This window comes from Salvelinus alpinus, chromosome 29 (genome assembly GCF_045679555.1).
Source record: "Salvelinus alpinus chromosome 29, SLU_Salpinus.1, whole genome shotgun sequence".
Taxonomy (NCBI): domain Eukaryota; kingdom Metazoa; phylum Chordata; class Actinopteri; order Salmoniformes; family Salmonidae; genus Salvelinus; species Salvelinus alpinus.
In genome coordinates, this window is record NC_092114.1 from 17,080,141 (window position 1) to 17,106,676 (window position 26,536).

Sequence of the window (26,536 nt, forward strand, 5' to 3'; positions counted from 1 at the left end):
TGCGTTCCGTAGGTCAAGCTTAGTGAAGACCACTGCTTCCTGGAGCAGCTCAAAGGCTGTGGCCATAAGGGGTAGCGGGTAGCGGTTACGGACGGTTATGGCATTAAGTCCCCGGTAGTCGATGCAAGGACGTAATCCACCGTCTTTTTTGGCCACAAAGAAAAACCCTGCTCCCGCCGGCGAGGTGGATGGACGCATGAGGCCTGCTGCCAGAGCGTCCTTGATGTAGGTATCCATAGCAGCTCGTTCGGGAGGAGATAGGGAAAAGATCCGACCCCTGGGGGGGCAGGTGCCCGGAAACAGGTTGATGGGGCAATCGTAAGATCTATGGGGTGGTAGTTTGGTGGCCCTCTGTTTGCTAAATACCGGTTTGAGGTCATGGTAACACTCGGGAACTCGGGACAGGTCGATGGATTCTAGAGACTCGGGAGGGGAACTCGGGAAGATACAAGTGGCTTGGCACGTAGGACCCCACTGCTTGATAGTGCCCACAGACCAGTCGATGTGAGGGTTATGGCTGTGAAGCCAGGGGTATCCAAGGACGAGAGGGAACTCGGAACACGAGGTCAGATGAAAGTTCATCACTTCCTGGTGTTGGGAAACTGAAAGTCGCAAGGAGGTAGTGACACGAGTGACAAGTCCAGATCCCAAAGGGCTTCCATCCAACGTAGTAACCCTTATGGGGTCACTAAGAGGTTCAGAGGGAACGCCATTCTCCTTCGCCCAAACACCATCCATGAAGTTACCTGCGGCTCCAGAGTCTACCAAGGCTTGAAGGGGAAGCTCGTGGTTGTCCCAGGAAAGGGTAACTGGAATAAGCAGGCGGGAGTTGGATGGATGGGAGGAGGTTATGTTTCCCGTTACAGTCCTCCCAGGCCTGCACGGGAGAGTGCGTTTTCCCTGGAGCCCGGGACACGTGGAGAGGAAATGGCCCGGTTTGCCGCAATATAGACAGCATCGCTCCCTTATCCGGCGGTCTCTCTCAGCCTGGGAGATGCGTCCAACCTGCATGGATTCCGGTGGAGTCAGCGAGGATAAAGGTGGAGACTCGGAGCTGGGACCGATAGGAGCTAGGGTGAGAGATCTACGGTTGAGCTCTCTCTCTCTCAGACGCTGGTCTATGCGTGAAGCCAACTTGATCAGGGACTCGAGGTTGTCCGGTGGTTCCCGAGTGGCCAGTTCATCTTGGATGGTGTCGGAAAGACCCTTCAAAAAACACACTGTGAGCGCCTCGTCGTTCCAGCCACTCGCTGCTGCCACCGTGCGGAACTGGATGGCATAGTCCGTCACGCTGCGCCGACCTTGGCTGAGAGTCAGGAGCTGTTTGGCTGAGTCAGGACCCCTGGTGGGATCTTGAAACACTCGCTTGAATTCTTCAGCAAAGGTAGAGTAGCTGGCACAGCAGGGACTTTGGGCATCCCACACAGCAGTAGCCCAGGCTAGGGCTTTTTCCGACAGCAGGGTGATGATATATGCTATCTTGGACCGGTCGGTGGGAAACGACGAGGGTTGCAGCTCGAAGGAGAGAGAACATTGGGTGAAAAACCCCTTACAAACACTCGGATCACCTGAGAACCGTTGGGGAGGCGGCAGACGAGGTTCAGCCAGGGGGTTAACTGCCACGGGCACTTGACTCTGATGAACTGGAGCAGAAGCGGTTGCAGGGGAAAATTGATCAGAAATCTGTTTTATGAAAGTCATCATCTCCGACAGAAGTTGAGAATGTCCAGCCAGTAAGGCCTCTTGCTGAACCAGAGCAGCTTCGTGACGTTGGACAGTCCCCTCGTGGTGGGACAGCATGGGAAAAAAGTCCTGGGTACTGGCTGCCTCTGGGTTCATTTTAAGGGCTCAGTGTTTCTGTCAGGACCCGGTGAGAGAAACAGTCACTAATAGTCGGCAGAACCCAGAAGATGAGGCAGACTCAGCAGTACTAGAGATGGTGGTTTAATAAAAGGACAAGATCTTCAGGCAAAGAATATAAATCCACCACGTCCAAAAATAAAGCCAAGAGGCACAAAATGGATATCCTCCAAAATACAAAGAAACTCCACAAAGTGGTAAAAACAGCAGGGAAAAACAAACCTCAAAAGACTACTCAAAAATACACAAGCACTAAACCAGAGAACCTCTGGAAAATCCAATAAGAGAAATATGTTCACAACAAGGCTGGGGCTGGGTGCTAACATACAAACACTGAGCAAAGAACTGAGGAACACACAGGGTTTAAATACTAACAAGGGAACGACACACAGGTGCAAACAATAATTAGAGCAAGGAAAAAACAAAAGGTACAAAAAAGGTGCAATGGGGACATCTAGTGACCAAAACCTGAACAGTCCTGGCCAAAACCTGACACTACCGTGGAATATGCGTCAACAGTAACCTTGGGAAAATACTCTGCATTATCATTAACAGCAGACTCGTACATTTCCTCAATGAAAACAATGTACTGAGCAAATGTCAAATTGGCTTTTTACCAAATTACCGTACAACAGACCATGTATTCACCCTACACACCCTAATTGACAACCAAACAAACCAAACAAAGGCAAAGTCTTCTCATGCTTTGTTGATTTCAAAAAAGCCTTCGACTCAATTTGGCATGAGGGTCTGCTGTACAAATTGATGGAAAGTGGTGTTGGGGGTAAAACATACGACATTATAAAGTCCATGTACACAAACAACAAGTGTGCGGTTAAAATTGGCAAAAAACACACACATTTCTTCACACAGGGTCGTGGGGTGAGACAGGGATGCAGCTTAAGCCCCACCCTCTTCAACATATATATCAACGAATTGGCGCGGGCACTAGAACAGTCTGCAGCACCTGGCCTCACCCTACTAGAATCCGAAGTCAAATGTCTACTGTTTGCTGATGATCTGGTGCTTCTGTCACCAACCAAGGAGGGCCCACAGCAGCACCTAGATCTTCTGCACAGATTCTGCCAGACCTGGGCCCTGACAGTAAATCTCAGTAAGACCAAAATAATGGTGTTCCAAAAAAGGTCCAGTCGCCAGGACCACAAATTCCATCTAGACACTGTTGCCCTAGAGCACACAAAAAACTATACATACCTCGGCCTAAACATCAGCGCCACAGGTAACTTCCACAAAGCTGTGAACGATCTGAGAGACAAGGCAAGAAGGGCATTCTATGCCATCAAAAGGAACATAAATTCAACATACCAATTAGGATCTGGCTAAAAATACTTGAATCAGTCATAGAGCCCATTGCCCTTTATGGTTGTGAGGTCTGGGGTCCGCTCACCAACCAAGACTTCACAAAATGGGACAAACACCAAATTGAGACTCTGCATGCAGAATTCTGCAAAAATATCCTCCGTGTACAATGTAGAACACCAAATAATGCATGCAGAGCAGAATTAGGCCGATACCCACTAATTATCAAAATCCAGAAAAGAGCCGTTAAATTCTACAACCACCTAAAAGGAAGCGATTCCCAAACCTTCCATAACAAAGCCATCACCTACAGAGAGATGAACCTGGAGAAGAGTCCCCTAAGCAAGCTGGTCCTAGGGCTCTGTTCACAAACACAAACACACCCCACAGAGCCCCAGGACAACAGCACAATTACTTACTTACTTACTTTATTGTCCCCATGGGGAAATTTTGTTGCAGTGTCATGTACACATTTAAAGTGGCGTTAAATACAAAACAAGATTGACAATACAACTTTCAATAACAGTCACGCACCAATAAATAAAATACAATTTAAAATTTAAAATTTAAAAAAGACTAGCCTGCTGACCTGGGAACATTTGCCCGAGCTATTTAAGAGGGATATCACACCTGGCACAAATGATTGTCTCGTTCTATTTTTCCTGCTGAGGGGTGCCCTATACCTGCGCCCAGAGGGGAGTAATTCAAAGTCCAGGTACAGGGGGTGACTTGGGTCTAAAATGATTTTGTGAGCCTTACGGAGGGCCCTGACCTTAAAAATCTCATCCAGGCCTGTCTGTTTGACTCCAAGTACCTTGCTTGCGGTGGTAATAATCCTTCTCAGCATGTTTCTCTGACTGACAGTGGCATTGCCAAACCAACAAACAATACAAAAAGTTAAAATACTCTCAATAAAGGATTTGTAAAACAGAGTCAATATAGTACAGTCTCCTTCCGTGGCCTCCAATTGCTCTTAAATACAAGTAAAACTAAATGCATGCTCTTCAACCGATCGCTGCCTGCACCTGCCCGCCTGTCCAACATCACTACTCTGGACGGCTCTGACTTAGAATATGTGGACAACTACAAATACCTAGGTGTCTGGTTAGACTGTAAACTCTCCTTCCAGACTCACATCAAACATCTCCAATCCAAAGTTAAATCTAGAATTGGCTTCCTATTCCGCAACAAAGCATCCTTCACTCATGCTGCCAAACATACCCTTGTAAAACTGACCATCCTACCAATCCTCGACTTCGGTGATGTCATTTACAAAATAGCCTCCAAAACCCTACTCAATAAATTGGATGCAGTCTATCACAGTGCCATCCGTTTTGTCACCAAAGCCCCATATACTACCCACCACTGCGACCTGTACACTCTCGTTGGCTGGCCCTCGCTTCATACTCGTCGCCAAACCCACTGGTTCCAGGTCATCTACAAGACCCTGCTAGGTAAAGTCCCCCCTTATCTCAGCTCGCTGGTCACCATAGCAACACCTACCTGTAGCACGCGCTCCAGCAGGTTTATCTCTCTGGTCACCCCCAAAACCAATTCTTCCTTTGGCCGCCTCTCCTTCCAGTTCTCTGCTGCCAATGACTGGAACGAACTACAAAAATCTCTGAAACTGGAAACACTTATCTCCCTCACTAGCTTTAAGCACCAGCTGTCAGAGCAGCTCGTAGATTACTGCACCTGTACATAGCCCATCTATAATTTAGCCCAAACAACTACCTCTTTACCTACTGTATTTATTTATTTATTTTGCTCCTTTGCACCCCATTATTTCTGTCTCTACTTTGCGCTTTCTTCCACTGCAAACCAACCATTCCAGTGTTTTTAGTTTTTATTTTACTTGCTGTGTTGTATTTACTTCGCCACCATGGCCTTTTTATATTTTTATTTATTTATACATATATTTGTTTGCCTTCACCTCCCTTATCTCACCTCACTTGCTCACATTGTATATAGACTTATTTTCTTTCACTGTATCATTGACTATATGTTTGTTTTACTCCATGTGTAACTATGTGTTGTTGTATGTGTCGAACTGCTTTGCTTTATCTTGGCCAGGTCGCAATTGTAAATGAGAACGTGTTCTCAATTTGCCTACCTGGTTAAATAAAGGTTAAATAAAAAAAATAAAAATAAAAATATTAAAAGAACCCAACTTTTTTAGAAAGTACAGTCTCTGTTGGCTCTTTTTGTAGATCTGGTCTGTACATTTACTCCACTGAAGCTTACTGTCCAAAAAGACACCCAGATATTTATATTCCTCTACAATTTCTATGTTCTGACCTCTGATAGATGTTGCAGAGGTAGGTGTTGTACGCTTCCTGAAGTCTATGCACATCTCTTTGGTCTTGTTGGTATTGAGGACCAAGTGTGATTCATCACACCACTCTACAAAGTCATCTAGGACCGGGCCATGATGTTCCTCGTCATCATGCAACAGGCTGATCAAGGCAGTGTCATCAGCGAACTTAACGAGGTGTCTGTCAGGATGGGAACTAGTACAACTATTAGTGTACAAGATGTACAGAAGTGGGGACAAAACACATCCCTGAGGAGAGCCTGTATTGGTATTGCGTATATCCGACACATGGGGACCTATTTTGACTCGCTGTGAGCGTTGGCTCAGGAAGTCCAACAGCCACAAAACCAGCCCCCCATCTAAGGAAAAGTCCCGAATGAGTCTCTGTGCCAGAATGTAGGGCTGGATTGTGTTGAAGGCAGAAGAAAAGTCAACAAACAGAACCCTGACATGGGATTTGGTACCTTCTAGATGTCTATAGACCATGTTAAGGAGGGTAAGAATGGCATCATCAACTCCTCTGCTGGTCTGATAGGCAAACTGAAGTGGGTCGAGGAGCTTCTGGGTGACACTGAGAATATGACTTTTCACAATTTTCTCAAGGCATTTCATAACTAAGGATGTCAAAGCGACAGGGCGATAGTCATTCAGCACAGAGGGATTCGATACTTTAGGAATTGGTATAATTATTGATTTTTTCCACAATACTGGAACGTGTTGCTGGTTGAGTGAGGATTGGAAAATGTCTGTAAAAACACCAGCCAGTTGTTCAGCACAGTGCTTTAACACATGCCCACTTATTTTGTCTGGGCCTGGGCTTTTGTATGTGTTACATCCCCTGAACAACTTTAGAACATCAGACTGTTGAACAACAACTCTCTCAAACATTTGTAATTTTTTATTTTATTTTTTATTTAACCTTTATTTAACCAGGTAGGCAAATCGAGAACACGTTCTCATTTACAATTGCGACCTGGCCAAGATAAAGCAAAGCAGTTCGACACATACAACAACACATAGTTACACATGGAGTAAAACAAACATATAGTCAATAATACAGTGAAAAAAAATAAATAAGTCTATATACAATGTGAGCAAGTGAGGTGAGATAAGGGAGGTGAAGGCAAACAAATATATGTATAAATAAATAAAAATATAAAAGGCCATGGAGGCGAAGTGAGTACAACACAGCAAGTAAAATAAAAACTAAAAAAAAACAAACAATGGAATGGTTGGTTTGCAGTGGAAGAAAGTGCAAAGTAGAGACAGAAATAATGGGGTGCAAAGGAGCAAAATAAATTAATAAATAAATACAGTAGGTAAAGAGGTAGTTGTTTGGGCTAAATTGTAGATGGGTTATGTACAGGTGCAGTAATCTATGAGCTGCTCTGACAGCTGGTGCTTAAAGCTAGTGAGGGAGATAGGTGTTTCCAGTTTCAGAGATTTTTGTAGTTCGTTCCAGTCATTGGCAGCAGAGAACTGGAAGGAGAGGCGTCCAAAGGAAGAATTGGTTTTGGGGGTGACTAGAGAGATATACCTGCTGGAGCGCGTGCTACAGGTAGGTGCTGCTATGGTGACCAGCGAGCTGAGATAAGGGGGGACTTTACCTAGCAGGGTCTTGTAGATGACCTGGAACCAGTGGGTTTGGCGACGAGTATGAAGCGAGGGCCAGCCAACGAGAGTGTACAGGTCGCAGTGGTGGGTAGTATATGGGGCTTTGGTGACAAAACGGATGGCACTGTGATAGACTGCATCCAATTTATTGAGTAGGGTTTTGGAGGCTATTTTGTAAATGACATCACCGAAGTCGAGGATTGGTAGGATGGTCAGTTTTACAAGGGTATGTTTGGCAGCATGAGTAAAGGATGCTTTGTTGCGGAATAGGAAGCCAATTCTAGATTTGACTTTGGATTGGAGATGTTTGATGTGAGTCTGGAAGGAGAGTTTACAGTCTAACCAGACACCTAGGTATTTGTAGTTGTTCACATATTCTAAGTCAGAGCCGTCCAAAGTAGTGATGTTGGACAGGCGGGCAGGAGCAGGCAGTGATCGGTTGAAGAGCATGCATTTGGTTTTACTTGTATTTAAGAGCAGTTGGAGGCCACGGAAGGAGAGTTGTATGGCATTGAAGCTCGCCTGGAGGGTTGTTAACACAGTGTCAAAAGAAGGGCCAGAAGTATACAGAATAGTGTCGTCTGCGTAGAGGTGGATCAGAGAATCACCAGCAGCAAGAGCGACATCATTGATGTAAACAGAGAAGAGAGTCGGTCCAAGAATTGAACCCTGTGGCACCCCCATAGAGACTGCCAGAGGCCCGGACAACAGACCCTCCGATTTGACACACTGAACTCGATCAGAGAAGTAGTTGGTGAACCAGGCGAGGCAATCATTAGAGAAACCAAGGCTGTCGAGTCTGCCAATGAGGATGTGGTGATTGACAGAGTCAAAGGCCTTGGCCAGGTCAATGAATACGGCTGCACAGTATTGTTTCCTATCGATGGCGGTTACGATATCGTTTATGACCTTGAGCGTGGCTGAGGTGCACCCATGACCAGCTCTGAAACCAGATTGCATTGCGGAGAAGGTGTGGTGGGATTCGAAATGGTCGGTAATCTGTTTGTTGACTTGGCTTTCGAAGACCTTAGAAAGGCAGGGTAGGATAGATATAGGTCTGTAGCAGTTAGGGTCAAGGGTGTCCCCCCCTTTGAAGAGGGGGATAACCGCAGCTGCTTTCCAATCTTTGGGGATCTCAGACGACACGAAAGAGAGGTTGAAGAGGCTAGTAATAGGGGTGGCAACAATTTCAGCAGATAGTTTTAGAAAGAAAGGGTCCAGATTATCTAGCCCGGCTGATTTGTAAGGGTCCAGATTTTGCAGCTCATTTAGAACATCAGCTGACTGTATTTGGGAGAAAGAGAAATGGGGAAGGCTTGGGCGAGTAGCAGAGGGGAGGGCAGTGCTGTTGTCCGGGGTAGGGGTAGCCAGGTGGAAAGCATGGCCAGCCGTAGAAAAATGCTTATTGAAATTCTCAATTATAGTGGATTTGTCGGTGGTGACAGTGTTTCCTATCTTCAGAGCGGTTGGAAGCTGGGAGGAGGTGTTCTTATTCTCCATGGACTTTACGGTGTCCCAGAACTTTTTTGAATTTGTGTTGCAGGAAGCAAATTTCTGCTTGAAAAAGCTAGCCTTGGCTGTTCTAACTGCCTGTGTATATTGGTTTCTGGCTTCCCTGAAAAGTTGCATATCACGGGGGCTGTTCGATGCTAATGCAGAACGCCATAGGATGTTTTTCTGTTGGTTAAGGGCAGTCAGGTCAGGAGAGAACCAAGGGCTATATCTGTTCCTGGTTCTAAATTTCTTGAATGGGGCATGCTTATTCAAGATGGTGAGGAAGGCATTTTTAAAAAATGACCAGGCATCCTCTACTGACGGGATGAGATCAATATCCTTCCAGGATACCCCGGCCAGGTCGATTAGAAAGGCCTGCTCGCTGAAGTGTTTCAGGGAGCGTTTGACAGTGATGAGTGGAGGTCGTTTGACCGCTGACCCATTACGGATGCAGGCAATGAGGCAGTGATCGCTGAGATCTTGGTTGAAAACAGCAGAGGTGTATTTGGAGGGCAAGTTTGTTAGGATGATATCTATGAGGGTACCCGTGTTTACGGAATTGGGGTGGTACCTGGTAGGTTCATTTATAATTTGTGTGAGATTGAGGGCATCAAGCTTAGATTGTAGGGTGGCTGGGGTGTTGAGCATGTTCAAATTTAGGTCGCCTAGCAGCACGAGCTCTGAAGATAGATGGGGGGCAATCAGTTCACATATAGTGTCCAGAGCACAGCTGGGGGCAGAGGGTGGTCTATAGCAGGCGGCAACGGTGAGAGACTTGTTTTTAGAGAGGTGGATTTTTAAAAGTAGAAGTTCAAATTGTTTGGGAACAGACCTGGATAGTATAACAGAACTCTGCAGGCAGTCTTTGCAGTAGATTGCAACACCGCCCCCTTTGGCCGTTCTATCTTGTCTGAAAATCTTGTAATTGGGGATGAAAATGTCTGAATTTTTGGTGGTCTTTCTAAGCCAGGATTCAGACACGGCTAAAACATCCGGGTTGGCAGAGTGTGCTAAAGCAGTGAACAAAACAAACTTAGGGAGGAGGCTTCTAATGTTAACATGCATGAAGCCAAGGCTATTACGGTTACAGAAGTCATCAAAAGAGAGCGCCTGGGGAATAGGAGTGGAGCCAGGTACTGCAGGGCCTGGATTCACCTCTACATCACCAGAGGAACAGAGGAGGAGTAGGATAAGGGTACGGCTAAAAGCTATGAGAATTGGTCGCCTAGAGCTACTAGAGCAGAGAGTAAAAGGAGGTTTCTGGGGGCGATAAAATAGTTTAAAGGAATAATGTACAGACAAAGGTATGGTAGGATGTGAATACAGTGGAGGTAAACCTAGGTATTGAGTGATGATGAGAGAGATATTGTCTCTAGAAACATCATTGAAACCAGGTGATGTCATCGCATATGTGGGTGGTGGAACTGAGAGGTTGGATATGGTATAGAGAGCAGGGCTAGAATCTCTACAGTGAAATAAGCCAATAAACACTAACCAGAACAGCAATGGACAAGGCATATTTACATTAAGGAGAGGCATGCTAATCGAGTGATCAATAAGGGTCCAGTGAGTAGAGGTTGGTTGGGGTCGTGGCGATCCAGACAGCTGGCCGGGTATATGGCTATCGGTAGCAGCATAGGATGGAGGTCTGTTTGTAGATACCTCGTGCGTTTCCGTCGGTAGGTTAGTGGGGTTCCGTGTAGTGGGGTTCCGTGTGGTAGAGGGGATCAATCCAAATTGGCAAAATAGATATAGTGACCCAAGGAAAAAATAAAATAAATAAATAATAATAATAATAATAGTTGTCCAATATACTTGTTCAAATAGCAGCCGATAAGACAGCTAACGATTAGCGGGCCTCAGATGAGCGTTCAGGTAACGTCGGGACGGAGGTGCCAGTTGGATAAATCCCTCGGGCAGATAACGTCGGCAGTCAGTCGCGGCAGTCAGTCGTGAAGGCCCGGTGGGGTTCCGTATCTGCAGCAGCAACAAAAGAAACGGGTCCGGATGGTGATGGAACTCCTCAGCTGGCTAGCTCCAGAATGATTAGAGTTTGCTCCGGGGTCGACGTAAGCCAATAGTCACACGGTTTGCAGCTAGCTAGCTGCGAAATCAAGGTACAAGTGTCCAGAGCCTGCGGCTGGAATCCGGGGAAACTGAGAGAAAAAGAGTCCCGGAATGCTCCGGTCCGAGTCGCGTTGCACAAAAGTGCCGGTAGATTATCGAGCTAAAGGAATAGCTGATGACCACAAAACGTGGGCAGCTGAAACACCAACGCTAGCCAGCAAACCGGCTAATTTCGGGGCAGCTACAGATTAGCTTCTGGCTAGCTATCGGAGTAGCTTCTGGTTAGCTTTCAGGCTAGCTTCTGAATTAGCCCCTGGCTAGCTTCCACGATGGATTTTCAGATTGAGGTAAATAATACTTTTTGTAATTGGTGAAGCGGGTTGCAGGAAAGCTTTTGCAGGAAAGCTTTTGTAGTTGAGTTCTTGGATAATAAAATAGATAAAAGATATGCGAAGAAAGGTGTAAATATATATATATACAGGACACGAACAATACGGAACAGAAAAAGACGTCTGAACTGCTAAGCCACCTTGGACACTGCTGTAATGATGCTTCCATTTGTTTTACCTCCGACACGAAGTTGTCTGATTCAAATCTTGAGAAGAAAACATTCAGTTCATTAGCCATGTTCTGGCCCTCATATCCCCCAAGGTCAACACTGGTTTTTCCCCTGCCTATATGGGGGGCGCTAGCCATGGATTTAATCCCTTGCCAGGCCACCCTTGCGTTTCCTGAGGAGAGGGTCCTCTCCACCCTTTGCTTGTATGCCTCCTTGTCCACCAGTATCTGTCTTTTTATCTCACGTTGTACATCTCTTAAAGCCTGTCTATCACCCCCAGCATAAACTGCCTTCTTCCTATCAAGTAGTGATTTTAGATGTTTTGATACCCAAGGCTTGTTGTTAGGGAAGATTTTACAGGTCTTAGTAGGCACAACTGACTCAACACAGAAGTTTACATAGTCTGAAATAACCTCTGTGAGTTCATCCAGATCAGAGCTGCTGTCCTCAAATACCTCCCACATTGTACAGTCAAAACACCCCTGGAGACAAGTGATACTGTTGTCATTCCAGATCTGGACAGTTTTAACTGTGGGTTTCTCCCTCTCCAGGAGGCGACAGTAAGTTGGCCTGAGGTAGACCACATTGTGGTCTGATGTCCCCAGAGGAGGTCTGGTGGTGGCAGAGAACGCCTTTGGTATTGTCCCATAGCACAAATCAAGAGTCCTATTTTTCCTAGTGTGACATTTCACATACTGATGGTATGTGCGCAGGACTTTGCGCAAGGTACAGTTGTTAAAATCCCCTAAAATAAATTTGGGTGCGTCGGGGGAGATGGATTCCAGTTTCTGTGACAGATTATAAATAATCTCTGATGCCTTTGTTATATTAGCTTTTGGTTGAATGTACACAACGGTAACAAACAATTGGGGGAACTCACGGGGCAGATAGTAAGGTCGCAGTGACACAGAAAGCAGTTCAATGTCGGGGGTACAGAGTCGCTCTCTTACCAGGATCGATTTACACCACTGGTCCCTGACAAGCAGGCAGACGCCCCCGCCGTGAAGTTTCCCTGTGACTGTCAGATCGCGGTCCGCTCTGACCAGGGTGAAGCCGGCCGGCTCCACTTCTCTGTCCGGGACTCTGTCATCCAGCCAAGTCTCAGTAAATGCCAGCAAACAGGCCTCCCGGTATTCGTGTTGGAAGCGCAGATTCGCTGACAACTCATCCGCTTTCCCCCTCAGTGACTGGGCATTAATCAGCAAGGTGGTGGATAAGGGAAGTTTGTTCTTAATTTTTTTAAGTCGTTGTCTGATTCCCCCGCGTTTTCCACGTTTGCATTTGGGTTTGTAATCCACTCGCAGACAATCAGGTATTAGATGGGCCATTGGGATATCCATCGCGTTCGTATTTGAGTTGCATTGTAGTAAAAACTCCCTGCTGTATTGGATTCCGCTGCCAGCAACGTTTTCATTATTTAGTCCGTTCGTAGCGGGTATGTACACGATCAACAAGATCAGTCCAACACCCCACCACTGGAAATCCATGGTTGGCAGAATGTTTGTAAACTAAGTGTACAAATTAAAAACATAAAATAACGCCACTAAGTGTACAAATTAAAAACATAACATTAAAAACATAAGATAACGCCACACCAAACGTCACACACACTGCAGGTCGCAACAGAGCCGCGCCCCACGCAATTAGACCCAACCAAATCATGAGAAAACAAAAAGATAATTACTTGACACATTGGAAAGAATTAACAAAAAAACAGAGCAAACTAGAATGCTATTTGGCCCTAAACAGAGAGTACACAGTGGCAGAATACCTGACCACTGTGACTGACCCAAACTTAAGGAAAGCTTTGACTATGTACAGACTCAGTGAGCATAGCCTTGCTATTGAGAAAGGCCGCCGTAGGCAGACATGGCTCTCAAGAGAAGACAGGCTATGTGCTCACTGCTCACAAAATGAGGTGGAAACTGAGCTGCACTTCCTAACCTCCTGCCAAATGTATGACCATATTAGAGACACATATTTCCCTCAGATCACACAGACCCACAAAGAATTCGAAAACAAATCCAATTTTGATAAACTCCCATATCTACTGGGTGAAATTCCACAGTGTGCCATCACAGCAGCAAGATTTGTGACCTGTTGCCACAAGAAAAGGGCAACCAGTGAAGAACAAACACCATTGTAAATACAACCCATATTTATGCTTATTTATTTTCCCTTGTGTACTTTAACCATTTGTACATTGTTACAACACTGTATATATACAATATGCCATTTGTGATGTCTTTATTGTTTTGAAACTTCTGTATGTGTAATGTTTACTGTTAATTTTTATTGTTCATTTAACTTTTGTATATTATCTACCCCACTTGCTTTGGCAATGTTAACACATGTTTCCCATGCCAATAAAGCCCCTTGAATTGAATTGAATTGAATTGAATTGAGAGAGAGAGAGAGAGAGAGAGAGAGAGAGAGAGAGAGAGAGAGAGAGAGAGAGAGAGAGAGAGAGAGAGAGAGAGAGAGAGAGAGAGAGAGAGAGAGAGAGAGAGAGATAGAGAGAGAGAGAGAGAGAGAGTATACTTTGACAATGTAAGTAATAATGAACTTGCCATGTCAATAAAGTCAATTGAATTGAATTGAAATGAATTGAGAGAGAGATGTTAAAATATGTTTACAATGGGTTAAATTGAGATGTTTGATGTTCATCCAAATTAAGTATATTTTTCAGGAGATGTTTTCCAAAAAGATCCGTACACACACACACACACACACACACACACACACACACACACACACACACACACACACACTCTGGCTGTACTTTACCTGTCCATCCAATTTATGCCAATATTGTCAAATTATCCCAAGGTAATATTTTTGAAAAACGTCACTAGAGTCAACTTCCAATAGTTTTCAACTGTCAGCGTTCCAGCAGTGAGAATGGGAGGAGTTAGAGAGAGGAAAGCCCGGTTACTCAACTTCTTCCTGGTTGTTTCTCCGCGGTGTGGAAGCGGTCGCGCGGAGCGGTAGGATCAGACTGAGGCAGACAGGTCGGGCCTGTAGTGTGGAGCTCCGGGGCGTTTTGGGCGGATAAGGTGGAGTCCCACCGGGAGACAGGAATGTACACCGTAGACAAGTACTGACGAGCCGGTGAGCACCAGTGGAAGTACCACGGGAGGGATATACGGCGATATAAAGCGATTCAAGCCAGGGAGACAAAGTAGCCAAGAAAAAGTAGCCTACAAGTTGTTGCCCACTGGAGGGTAAGAGACTGTATTATTATGTTCATAGCAACTCGCTCTGAAACAGGTCAATCTATCCTGGTGATCTCCGTGTCTTCTGTAAATTAGCCTATTGCAATAATCTCTAGGCCTATGTAACTCAATATATGCCTGTGTCTATAGCAAGACTGTAGTTCTTTAGGCGACAGTATCCATCTCATCGTAGTTTTATTAGGCTACTGTAATAACTCTGTAATAACGTCTGGTTTCATTGAAAGTTGCCAACCAATAGAAACTCTGCAAGACTTGCGTGTCAGTCTTCAATGAATTAGTGTGAATCCACATAGACACAAAGAAACTACCGTATTATAATAGCCCTCTATTATAGCCTAACTTATATGCATAGACAGGACGGTATGTTAAACACCCCGCCTGTCAGTCGTGTTATGTAATAGGCCTAATGTACAGTTGGACTAAAGTAAATTGATATAATCCGTTTCCTTTGTGTTGTAAATTACCATACAGAAGGTGTGTGCTGAGTTTTAATATCATTTTTTATTTAACTAGGTAAGTCAGATAAGAACAAATTCTTATTTACAATGACAGCCTAGTGGGCTAGCTGCCTTGTTCAAGTGCAGAATGACCAATTCTTACCTTGTCAGCTCAGGGATTCGATCTAGCAACCTTTGGGTTACAAGTCCAACGCTCTAACCACTGGGCTACCTGCTGAGTACAGATGTTCTGCTCTGTATCTACCTGAGACTTTGGTCCATGTCTAGATAGTGTTTCGAGTACTTCAGATAATAGGCTTAGTACACTCCCTGTATGGCAGTGAGTGTACTACTGTCAGAGTGTGTGTGTGTGTGTGTGTGTGTGTGTGTGTGTGTGTGTGTGTGTGTGTGTGTGTGTGTGTGTGTGTGTGTGTGTGTGTGTGTGCGTGTTGTGTGTTTCAAATTGTATTAGTCACATGTACAGGACAGACATTGGTATACACCATCCAAACGAAATGCTTACTTTCAGGTTCGTTCTCGACAATTAGAAAATTACAAATATAAGAATACGTCAAGTAAATGTCTCAGTAGAATATAATAAATATTTTAGCGTAAGTATAATACAGGAAGGCACAATTTATAGTCCAATATTTACACTTGTTTTTGTGAATGGGGTATTGGGGGGGTAAGTGTTTAAAATGTGCAGTATTTATCAACAATCAGAAGAGTCTGGTAGCAGCAGTAGTGATGTGCATGTAGCAAGAATGTGTGTGTGTGTGTGTGTGTGTGTGTGTGTGTGTGTGTGTGAGTGTGTGTTTTTCTGTGTGGGTGTGTGTCTGTGTGGGTGTGTGTCTGTGTGTCTGTGTGGGTGGGTGTGGGTGTGTGTCTGTGTGTGTCTGTGTGGGTGTGTGTCTGTGTGGGTGTTTGTCTGTGTGGGTGTGTGTCTGTGTGGGTGTGTGTGGGTGTGTGTCTGTGTGGGTGTGTGTCTGTGTGGGTGTGTGTGGGTGTGTGTGTGTGTGCTCAGGTGCAGAGAGTCAGAGCAGGTGGTCAGTCAAGTTCAAGTGTTCAGCTGTCTGATGGCTTGTAGATAGAAACTGTCTCTGAACCTGTTGGTATGTGTCTGTTTACAGCTGCCTCAGATTCTGTCAAAGGGCTGGGCCTTTTATGGCACAGGTGGTAGTGTACTGTACTTGCCCCACAAGCATAGAGTTTCTGGTTCAAGCCTCGTTCCAGTAGACTGCTCCCCCTCAATCGCTACAATATGTATCCATAAAAACTAATTCAGTCTGCTTTAGCCTCTAAATCCCAATGTCCATAGCATACTACATAAAGATTAACACATGTAAAAACGACACACATGTAAACTCAATGACCAACCTTGGTTCATATCTTAGTTTTTAGCCTTTTATATTCCTAAATAGTGGAATAGGGCATATAGATGGTTCTATGTATTCTGAGTTTAATCTCTCTCTGTGGATCTGTGTTTAGTTACTTAATGTAAACAGTAAAAACGTGGTCATGGTTATACAGATGTCGGATCTTAACTTGATCACTCTTATGTCGCAGAGAATTTTCCTGTTGCATCAGGAAATTAAAATGAGCCTTGTGTGAGTCCTTGAAAATGAGCAGTTGTCTTTCTCTCCATACGGGATCCAGTCGAGTCATTGGGATCTGCTATTCAGAATAATAATGTCTGGCGCAGATGCAATGCTAGGTCCTGTTACTGCAACATTCCAATGCACAGAAATATATCTGAAATGCATCTGAAAGACACATCAACAACCGTAATTTTACATACAGTGCATTCGGAAAGTATTCAGACCCCTTTGACATTTTCCACATTTTGTTACGTTACAGCCTTATTCTAAAATGGATTAAATTAGTATTTTTCGTTATTAATCTACACACAATACCCCATAATGACAAAGTGAAAACAGGTTTTTAGAAATGTTTGCAAATGTACTAAAAAATAAAACACAGAAATACCTTATTTATGTAAATATTCAGACCCTTTGCTATGAGACTCGAAATTGAGCTCAGGTGCATCCTGTTTCCATTGATCATCCTTGAGATGTTTCTACAACTTGATTGTAGTCCACCTGTGGTAAATTCAATTTATTGAGCATGATTTGCAAAGAGACACACCTGTCTACATAAGGTCCCACAGTTGACAGTGCATGTCAGAGCAAAAACCAAGCCATGAGGTCGAAGGAATTGTCCGTAGAGCTCCGAGACAGGATTGTGTCGAGTCACAGATCTGGGGAAGGGTACCAAAACATTTCTGCAGCATTGACAGTCCCCAGGAACCCAGTGACCTCCATCATTCTTAAATGGAAGAAGTTTGGAACCACCAAGACTCTTCCTAGAGCTGGCTGCCCAGCCAAACTGAGCAATCGAGGGAGAAGTGCAATGGTCAGGGAGGTGACCAAGAACCCGATGGTCACTCTTACAGATTCCAGAGTTCCTCTGTGGCGATGGGAGAACCTTCCAGAAGGACAACAATCTCAGCAGGACTTCACCAATCAGGCCTTTATGGTAGAGTGGCCAGATGGAAGCCACTCCTCAGTAAAAGGCACATGAAAGCCCGCTTGGAGTTTGCCAAAAGGCACCTAAAGGACTCTCAGACCATGATAAACAAGATTCTCTGGTCTGATGAAACAAAGATTGAACTCTTTGGCCTGAATGCCAAGTGTCACGTCTGGAGGAATCCTGGCACCATCCCTACGTTGAAGCATGGTGGTGGCAGCATCATGCTGTGGGGATGTTTTTAAGTGTCAGGGACGGGGAGACTAGACAGGATCAAGGTAATGATGAACGGAGCAAAGTACAGAGAGACCCTTGATGAAAACCTGCTCCAGAGCTCTCAGGACCTCAGACTGGGGAAAAGGTTCACCTTCCAACAGGAAAACAACCCTAAGCACACAGCCAAGACAACGCAGGAGTGGCTTTTGGGACAAGTCTCTGAATATCCTTGAGTGGCCCAGCCAGAACCCGGAATTGAACCCGATCGAACATCTCTGGAGAGACCTGAAAATAGCTGTGCAGCAGCACTCCCCATCCAACCTGTCAGAGCTTGAGAGAATCTGCAGAGAAGAATGGGAGAAACTCCCCAAATACAGGTGTGCCAAGCTTGTAGCGTCATATCCAGGAAGACTTGATGCTGTAATCGCTGCCAAAGGTGCTTCAACAAAGTTCTGAGTAAGTGGTCTGAATACTTATGTAAATGTAATATTATTTAAAAAAATTATACATTTGCAAACATTTCTAAAAACCTGTTTTTGCCTTGTCATTATGGGCTATTGTGTGTAGATTCATGTGGGGGGAAAACAATTTAATCCATTTTAGAATAAGGCTGTAACTTAACACAATAGTGGTCTGAATGCTCTGTATAACCTTCAATCTGTTTTATATTGAGATGGCTTATTATAATGCTTATCCAATCAAAATGCACTAAATCACCAATTTGGCACACCATTGCGCACCATGTTAGGCTACACATCATACAATATATTGAGACAAATTGGCGGAATGAATTTACCCCTGATCACCCGCACACACAGTTCACATTCATAGCAGCCACATAAAAACAGCATCACTTTGCGTGTTGTATAATTCCTTCTCGCGTCTACACGCTTTCCTCCTCTCACCTTTTCCCTTTGCTTGTGGACTTCAGTGCAGAACACAACAGCTAACTGTGACCAGGTGAAACAAACTGTCTTCATGCTGTGTGTGTGTTCGTGTTCCTATATGCTGTCAAGGCTGCACCCTTTGTTTGCATTGTCTATCCGTGATCCTGTATGGCTCAGTGTGGTCCTGTATGGCTCAGTGTGGTCCTGTATGGCTCAGTGTGGTCCTGTATGGCTCAGTGTATGGCTCAGTGTGATCCTGTATGGCTCAGTGTATCGCTCAGTGTGATCCTGTATGGCTCAGTGTGGTCCTGTGTGGTCCTGTATGGCTCAGTGTTGTCCTGTATGGCTCAGTGTGGTCCTGTATGGCTCAGTGTGGTCCTGTATGGCTCAGTGTATGGCTCAGTGTGGTCCTGTATGGCTCAGTGTATGGCTCAGTGTGGTCCTGTATGGCTCAGTGTGATCCTGTATGGCTCAGTGTATGGCTCAGTGTGGTCCTGTATGGCTCAGTGTGGTCCTGTATGGCTCAGTGTGGTTCTGTATGGCTCAGTGTGATCCTGTATGGCTCAGTGTATGGCTCAGTGTGATCCTGTATGGCTCAGTGTATGGCTCAGTGTGGTCCTGTATGGCTCAGTGTATGGCTCAGTGTGGTCCTGTATGGCTCAGTGTGATCCTGTATGGCTCAGTGTATGGCTCAGTGTGGTCCTGATTGGCTCAGTGTATGGCTCAGTGTGGTCCTGTTTGGCTCAGTGTGATCCTGTATGGCTCAGTGTATGGCTCAGTGTGGTCCTGTTTGGGTCAGTGTATGGCTCAGTGTGGTCCTGTATGGCTCAGTGTGGTCCTGTATGGCTCAGTGTATGGCTCAGTGTGGTCCTGTATGGCTCAGTGTATGGCTCAGTGTGGTCCTGTATGGCTCAGTGTGGTCCTGTATGGCTCAGTGTATGGCTCAGTGTGGTCCTGTATGGCTCAGTGTATGGCTCAGTGTGGTCCTGTATGGCTCAGTGTGGTCCTGTATGGCTCAGTGTATGGCTCAGTGTGGTCCTGTTTGGCTCAGTGTATGGCTCAGTGTGGTCCTGTATGGCTCAGTGTGATCCTGCATGGCTCAGTGTATGGCTCAGTGTGGTCCTGTTTGGCTCAGTGTATGGCTCAGTGTGGTCCTGTATGGCTCAGTGTATGGCTCAGTGTGATCCTGTATGGCTCAGTGTGATCCTGTATGGCTCACTGTATGGCTCAGTGTGGTCCTGTATGGCTCAGTGTGGTCCTGTATGGCTCAGTGTGGTCCTGTATGGCTCAGTGTGGTCCTGTATGGCTCAGTGTGGTCCTGTATGGCTCAGTGTGGTTCTGTATGGCTCAGTGTGATCCTGTATGGCACAGTGTATGGCTCAGTGTGGTCCTGTATGGCTCAGTGTATGGCTCAGTTTGGTCCTGTATGGCTCAGTGTGATCCTGTATGGCTCAGTGTATGGCTCAGTGTGGTCCTGTATGGCTCAGTGTATGGCTCAGTGTGGTCCTGTATGGCTCAGTGTGGTCCTGTATGGCTCAGTGTGGTCCTGTATGGCTCAGTGTGATCCTGTATGGCTCAGTGTGATCCTGTATGGCTCAGTGTGGTCCTGTATGGCTCAGTGTGGTCCTGTATGGCTCAGTGTATGGCTCAGTGTGGTCCTGTTTGGCTCAGTGTATGGCTCAGTGTGGTCCTGTATGGCTCAGTGTGATCCTGTATGGCTCAGTGTATGGCTCAGTGTGGTCCTGTATGGCTCAGTGTATGGCTCAGTGTGGTCCTGTTTGGCTCAGTGTATGGCTCAGTGTGGTCCTGTATGGCTCAGTGTGGTCCTGTATGGCTCAGTGTATGGCTCAGTGTGGTCCTGTATGGCTCAGTGTATGGCTCAGTGTGGTCCTGTATGGCTCAGTGTGGTCCTGTTTGGCTCAGTGTATGGCTCAGTGTGGTCCTGTATGGCTCAGTGTGATCCTGCATGGCTCAGTGTATGGCTCAGTGTGGTCCTGTTTGGCTCAGTGTATGGCTCAGTGTGGTCCTGTATGGCTCCGTGTGGTCCTGTAGGGCACAGCTGGTAGAGCATGGCGGTCGCATTGCCAGGATTGTGGGTTTGATTCCCAGGGAGCCGGCCACACATACATCAAATATTTGCTTCGGATAACAGTGTCTGCTAATCGGCATATATGTGTGTGTGTTGTCGCTTACAATAATTAATTTTATTTGTATTTATTTATTTCACCTTTATTTAACCAGGTAGGCTAGTTGAGAACAAGTTCTCATTTAGAACTGCGACCTGGCCAAGATAAAGCATAGCAGTGTGAACAGACAACAACACAGAGTTACACATGGAGTAAACAATAAACAAGTCAATAACACAGTAGGAAAAAAAACAAAAGGAGTCTATATACATTGTGTGCAAAAGGCATGAGGAGGAAGGCAATAAATAGGCCATAGGAGTGAATAATTACAATTTAGCAGATTAACACTGGAGTGATAAATCATCAGATGATCATGTGCAAGTAGAGATACTGGTTGTGCAAAAGAGCAGAAAAGTAAATAAATAAAAACAGTAAGGGGATGAGGTAGGTAAATTGGGTGGGCTGTTTACAGATGGACTATGTACATGCAGGGTGTGTGTGTGCTTGTTGTCGCTTGCAATAATTAATTCCAGGCAGGGTGTGTGTGTGCTTGTTGTCGCTTACAATAATTAATTCCAGGCAGGGTGTGTGTGTGCGTGTTGTCGCTTACAATAATTAATTCCAGGCAGGGTGTGTGTGTGTGTGCGTGTTGTCGCTTACAATAATTAATTCCAGGCAGGGTGTGTGTGTGCTTGTATCTGAATGTCATTGTATGTGGTGCTGCTGTCTTTTCAGTCAGGCTGTGATGATATAGGACAGGTGGAGGTATTTCAGTTAGAATAGTGATGATATAGGACAGGTAGAGGTATTTCAGTTAGAATAGTGATGATATAGGACAGGTAGAGGTATTTCAGTTAGAACAGTGATGATATAGGACAGGTAGAGGTATTTCAGTTAGAACAGTGATGATATAGGACAGGTAGAGGTTCTTCAGTTAGAACAGTGATGATATAGGACAGGTAGAGGTATTTCAGTTAGAACAGTGATGATATAGGACAGGTAGAGGTATTTCAGTTAGAACAGTGATGATATAGGACAGGTAGAGGTTCTTCAGTTAGAACAGTGATGATATAGGACAGGTAGAGGTGTTTCAGTTAGAACAGTGATGATATAGGACAGGTAGAGGTATTTCAGTTAGAACAGTGATGATATAGGACAGGTGGAGGTATTTCAGTTAGAACAGTGATGATATAGGACAGGTAGAGGTTCTTCAGTTAGAACAGTGATGATATAGGACAGGTAGAGGTTCTTCAGTTAGAACAGTGATGATATAGGACAGGTAGGGGTGTTTCAGTTAGAACAGTGATGATATAGGACAGGTAGAGGTATTTCAGTTAGAACAGTGATGATATAGGACAGGTAGAGGTATTTCAGTTAGAACAGTGATGATATAGGACAGGTAGAGGTTCTTCAGTTAGAACAGTGATGATATAGGACAGGTAGAGGTATTTCAGTTAGAACAGTGATGATATAGGACAGGTAGAGGTTCTTCAGTTAGAACAGTGATGATATAGGACAGGTAGAGGTATTTCAGTTAGAACAGTGATGATATAGGACAGGTAGAGGTTCTTCAGTTAGAACAGTGATGATATAGGACAGGTAGAGGTTCTTCAGTTAGAACAGTGATGATATAGGACAGGTAGAGGTTCTTCAGTTAGAACAGTGATGATATAGGACAGGTAGAGGTTCTTCAGTTAGAACAGTGATGATATAGGACAGGTAGAGGTGTTTCAGTTAGAACAGTGATGATATAGGACAGAGATGATATAGGACAATGAGACCTTAATTCCATATGTAGTGCACTACTTTTGGACAGAGCCCTATGTGAATTATGTTGGGAATAGGGTGTCATTTCTGATGTGAACAGAATAGAATAGGGTGTCATTTCTGATGTGAACAGAATAGGGTGTCATTTCTGATGTGAACAGAATAGGGTGTCATTTCAGATGTGAACAGAATAGAATAGGGTGTCATTTCAGATGTGAACAGAATAGAGGGTGTCATTTCAGATGTGAACAGAATAGGGTGTCATTTCTGATGTGAACAGAATAGAATAGGGTGTCATTTCTGATGTGAACAGAATAGAATAGGGTGTCATTTCTGATGTGAACAGAATAGAATAGGGTGTCATTTCTGATGTGAACAGAATAGAATAGGGTGTCATTTCTGATGTGAACAGAATAGAATAGGGTGTCATTTCTGATGTGAACAGAATAGAATAGGGTGTCATTTCAGATGTGAACAGTATAGAATAGGGTGTCATTTCTGATGTGAACAGAATAGAATAGGGTGTCATTTCTGATGTGAACAGAATAGAATAGGGTGTCATTTCTGATGTGAACAGAATAGAATAGGGTGTCATTTCAGATGTGAACAGAATAGGGTGTCATTTCTGATGTGAACAGAATAGAATAGGGTGTCATTTCAGATGTGAACAGAATAGAATAGGGTGTCATTTCAGATGTGAACAGAATAGATTTTCAGATCTGCCCAGTGATGATAATAGAGAAGGACAGGTAATGTTTTATTATGAGGTTATTGTTACTGACAGGATCATTAGCTACAGACATCTGTTACTCAAACCTGCTTAAACCCTTTTGAAACCTATTATTTCTCTTGCCACTCTCTCTCTCTATTTATCTCTCTCCCTCCTTCTCTCCCTCTGCATTTCTCTCCTCTCTCTCTGTCTCAATCACTGTCTCACTCACTGTCTCTCTCTCGGTCTGTCTCACTCACTGTCTCTCTCTCGGTCTGTCTCTCGGTCTGTCTCTCGGTCTCTCTCACTCACTGTCTCTCTCTCAGTCTGTCTCACTCACTCACTGTCTCTCTCTCTCTCTCTCTCTGTCTCTCTCTCTGTCTCTCTCTCTGTCTCTCTCTCTGTCTCTCTCTAGTCTATTTAGATGAACAATTGTAAAACTGGATCGGTATGCTGGATCAATCTGTGTGTTTGTTTAATGAGGTGTGTGTGTGTGTGTGTGTGTGTGTGTGTGTGTGTGTGTGTGTGTGTGTGTGTGTGTGTGAGGTGTTTCTACAGTGCCTTCAGAATGTATTCACACCCCTTGACTTAGTCCACATGTTGTGTTACAGACTGAATTTCACAATAGATTAAATAAAGGTTTTTGGTCACTGGCCTACACAATACCCCTAATGTCAAAGTGGAATTGAGTTTTTCAAAAATAAAATAATAATTAATAGAAAAATGAAATCTGAAATGTGTTGAGTCAATAAGTATTCAACCCCTTTGTTATGGCAAGCCTAAATAAGTTCAGGAGTAACAATGTGCTTAACAAGTCACATAATAAGTTGCATGGACTCACTCTGTGTACAATAATAGTGCTTAACGTGATTGTTGAATGACTACCTCATCCCTGTACCCCTCAGTCGAAGTAAGGTCCCTCAGTCGAAGTAAGGTCCCTCAGTCGAAGTAAGGTCCCTCAGTCGAAGTAAGGTCCCTCAGTCGAAATAAGGTCCCTGAGTCGAAGTAAGGTCCCTCAGTCGAAATAAGGTCCCTGAGTCAAAGTAAGGTCCCTCAGTCGAAGCAATGATTCAACAGCAAAGACCAGGGAGGTTTTTCAACGCCTCGCAAAGAAGGGCACCTATTGGTAGATGGGTAAAAAAAAAAGCAAACATTGAATATCCATTTGAGCCTAGTGAAGTTATTAATTAAGCTCTGGATGGCGTATCAATACACCCAGTCACTACAAAGATACAGGCGGCCTTCCTAACTCAGTTAATGGAGAGGAAGGAAACCGCTCAGGGATTTCACCATGAAACCAATGGTGACTTTAAAACAGTTTAATAGCTGTGATAGGAGAAAACTGAGGATGGATCAACAACATTGTAGTTACTCCACAATACGAACCTAAATGACAGAGTAAAAAGAAGGAAGCCTGTACAGAATAAAAGTTATTCCAAAACATGCATCCTGTTTGCAACAAGGCACGAAAGAAATACTTCTAAAAATGTGGCAAAGCAATTATGTTTGGGGCAAATCCAACACACATTACTGATTACCACTCTTAATATTTTCAAGCATAGTGGTGGCTGAATCATGTTATGGGTATGATTGTAATCATTAAGGACTGGGGAGTTTTTCAGGATAAATAAATTAACAGAATGGATCTAAGCACAGGCAAAATCCTAGAGGAAAACCTGGTTCAGTCTGCTTTCCACCAGACACTGGGAGATTAATTCACCTTTCAGCAGGACAATAACCTAAAACACAAGGTCACATCTACACTGGAGTTAATTACTAAGAAGACAGTGAATGTTCCTGAGTGGCCTAGTTACAGTTATTACTTCAATCTATGGCAAGTTGTGAAAATGGCTGTCTAGCAATGACCAACAACCAATTTGACAGAGCTGGAAGAATCTTTAAAAGAATAATGGTAAAATAGCGGTATAATCCAGGTGTAGAGACTTACCCAGAAAGACTCACAGCTGTAATCACTCTTAGAGACTTACCCAGAAAGACTCACAGCTGTAATCACTCTTAGAGACTTACCCAGAAAGACTCACAGCTGTAGTCACTCTTAGAGACTTACCCAGAAAGACTCACAGCTGTAATCACTCTTAGAGACTTACCCAGAAAGACTCACAGCTGTAATCACTCTTAGAGACTTACCCAGAAAGACTCACAGCTGTAATCACTCTTAGAAACTTACCCAGAAAGACTCACAGCTGTAATCGCTGCCAAAGGTGATTCTTACATGTATTGACTCAGGAGTGTGAATACTTATGTAAATTAGATATTTCTGTATTTCATTTTCAATACATTTGCTAACATTTATAAATTATGTTTTCACTTTGTCATTATTGTATTGCGTGTAGATGGGTCAAGGGGTATGAATACTTCTGTGTGTGTGTGTGTGTGTGTGTGTGTGTGTGTGTGTGTGTGTGTGTGTGTGTGTGTGTGTGTGTGTGTGTGTGTGTGTGTGTGTGTGTGTGTGTGTGTGTGTGTGTGTGTGTGTGTGTGTGTGTGTGTGTGTGTGTGTGTGTGTGTGGTTGTACAGCTTCCGTGTTGAGACAGAGACAGATGTTCCCTCTTCCTCTCAGTTCTGTCTCTCTACCTCACTCCCTTTCTCTCTCCCTTTCTCTCTCTCTTTCCCTCTTTCCCCCTGGGTCCCTCTATCATTCCCTCTCCCTCTCCCTCCCCCTCTCTATCTATTTCGCTGTCCCCCTCTCTCTCAGCGTTCACAAAGGAATGTAGAGAGTTAGCAGTCAGAACATTGATTAAACATGCATGCGTTAGGCATCTCTGAGTCAGACAGAGATGATAGACATTATAGCCTGGAGTGGAAGATTGGGTCTCTGCTTATTAAATCCTGCTTAAGTGGTTTATGAAACCCTGTCTGTTTACTGCCTTGTAAACAGTCCTTCCCTTCTCTGCCCCTTTGCTGAGAAACACACACACACACACACACACACACACACACACACACACACACACACACACACACACACACACACACACACACACACACACACACACACACACACACACACACACACACACACACACACACACACACACACACACACACACACACACACACACACACACACACACACACACACACACACACACACACACACACACAAAGCAGAACGATTCCTTTCATTGGTCCTGTTTCACGACCAGAGGTCAAGACAAAGTTGTTGTTGCCACAACACATGAAACAAAGTCGTCCCGTGTGTAAACGTGTCTTGTTGGACAGGTAAAAACTGTAATCACTGGATGTCACCAATTAGTGTGCCCTTTGTTCCCTCAAAGCTAGTAAAACAGCGTCTGATTGGCCGAACCCTATCTCAACCCAGTGAACGAACACACACACACACACAGATGAGATCCTGTTACCATGCCGATCAATACTGCTATCA

The 26,536-nt window shown here is 44.5% G+C and overlaps 1 protein-coding gene across 1 annotated transcript in view; it reads left to right on the forward strand.

Annotated features, from left to right (window-relative positions):
• Positions 1-14,176: 14,176 nt before the first annotated feature.
• Positions 14,177-26,536, forward strand: part of LOC139559163 (protein FAM83H-like) — a 39,535-nt gene continuing 27,175 nt past the window's right edge. The window contains exon 1 of the mRNA XM_071374930.1: positions 14,177-14,452. The gene's annotated coding sequence lies outside the window, so the exon portion shown is untranslated. The remainder of the gene's footprint in view (positions 14,453-26,536) is intronic.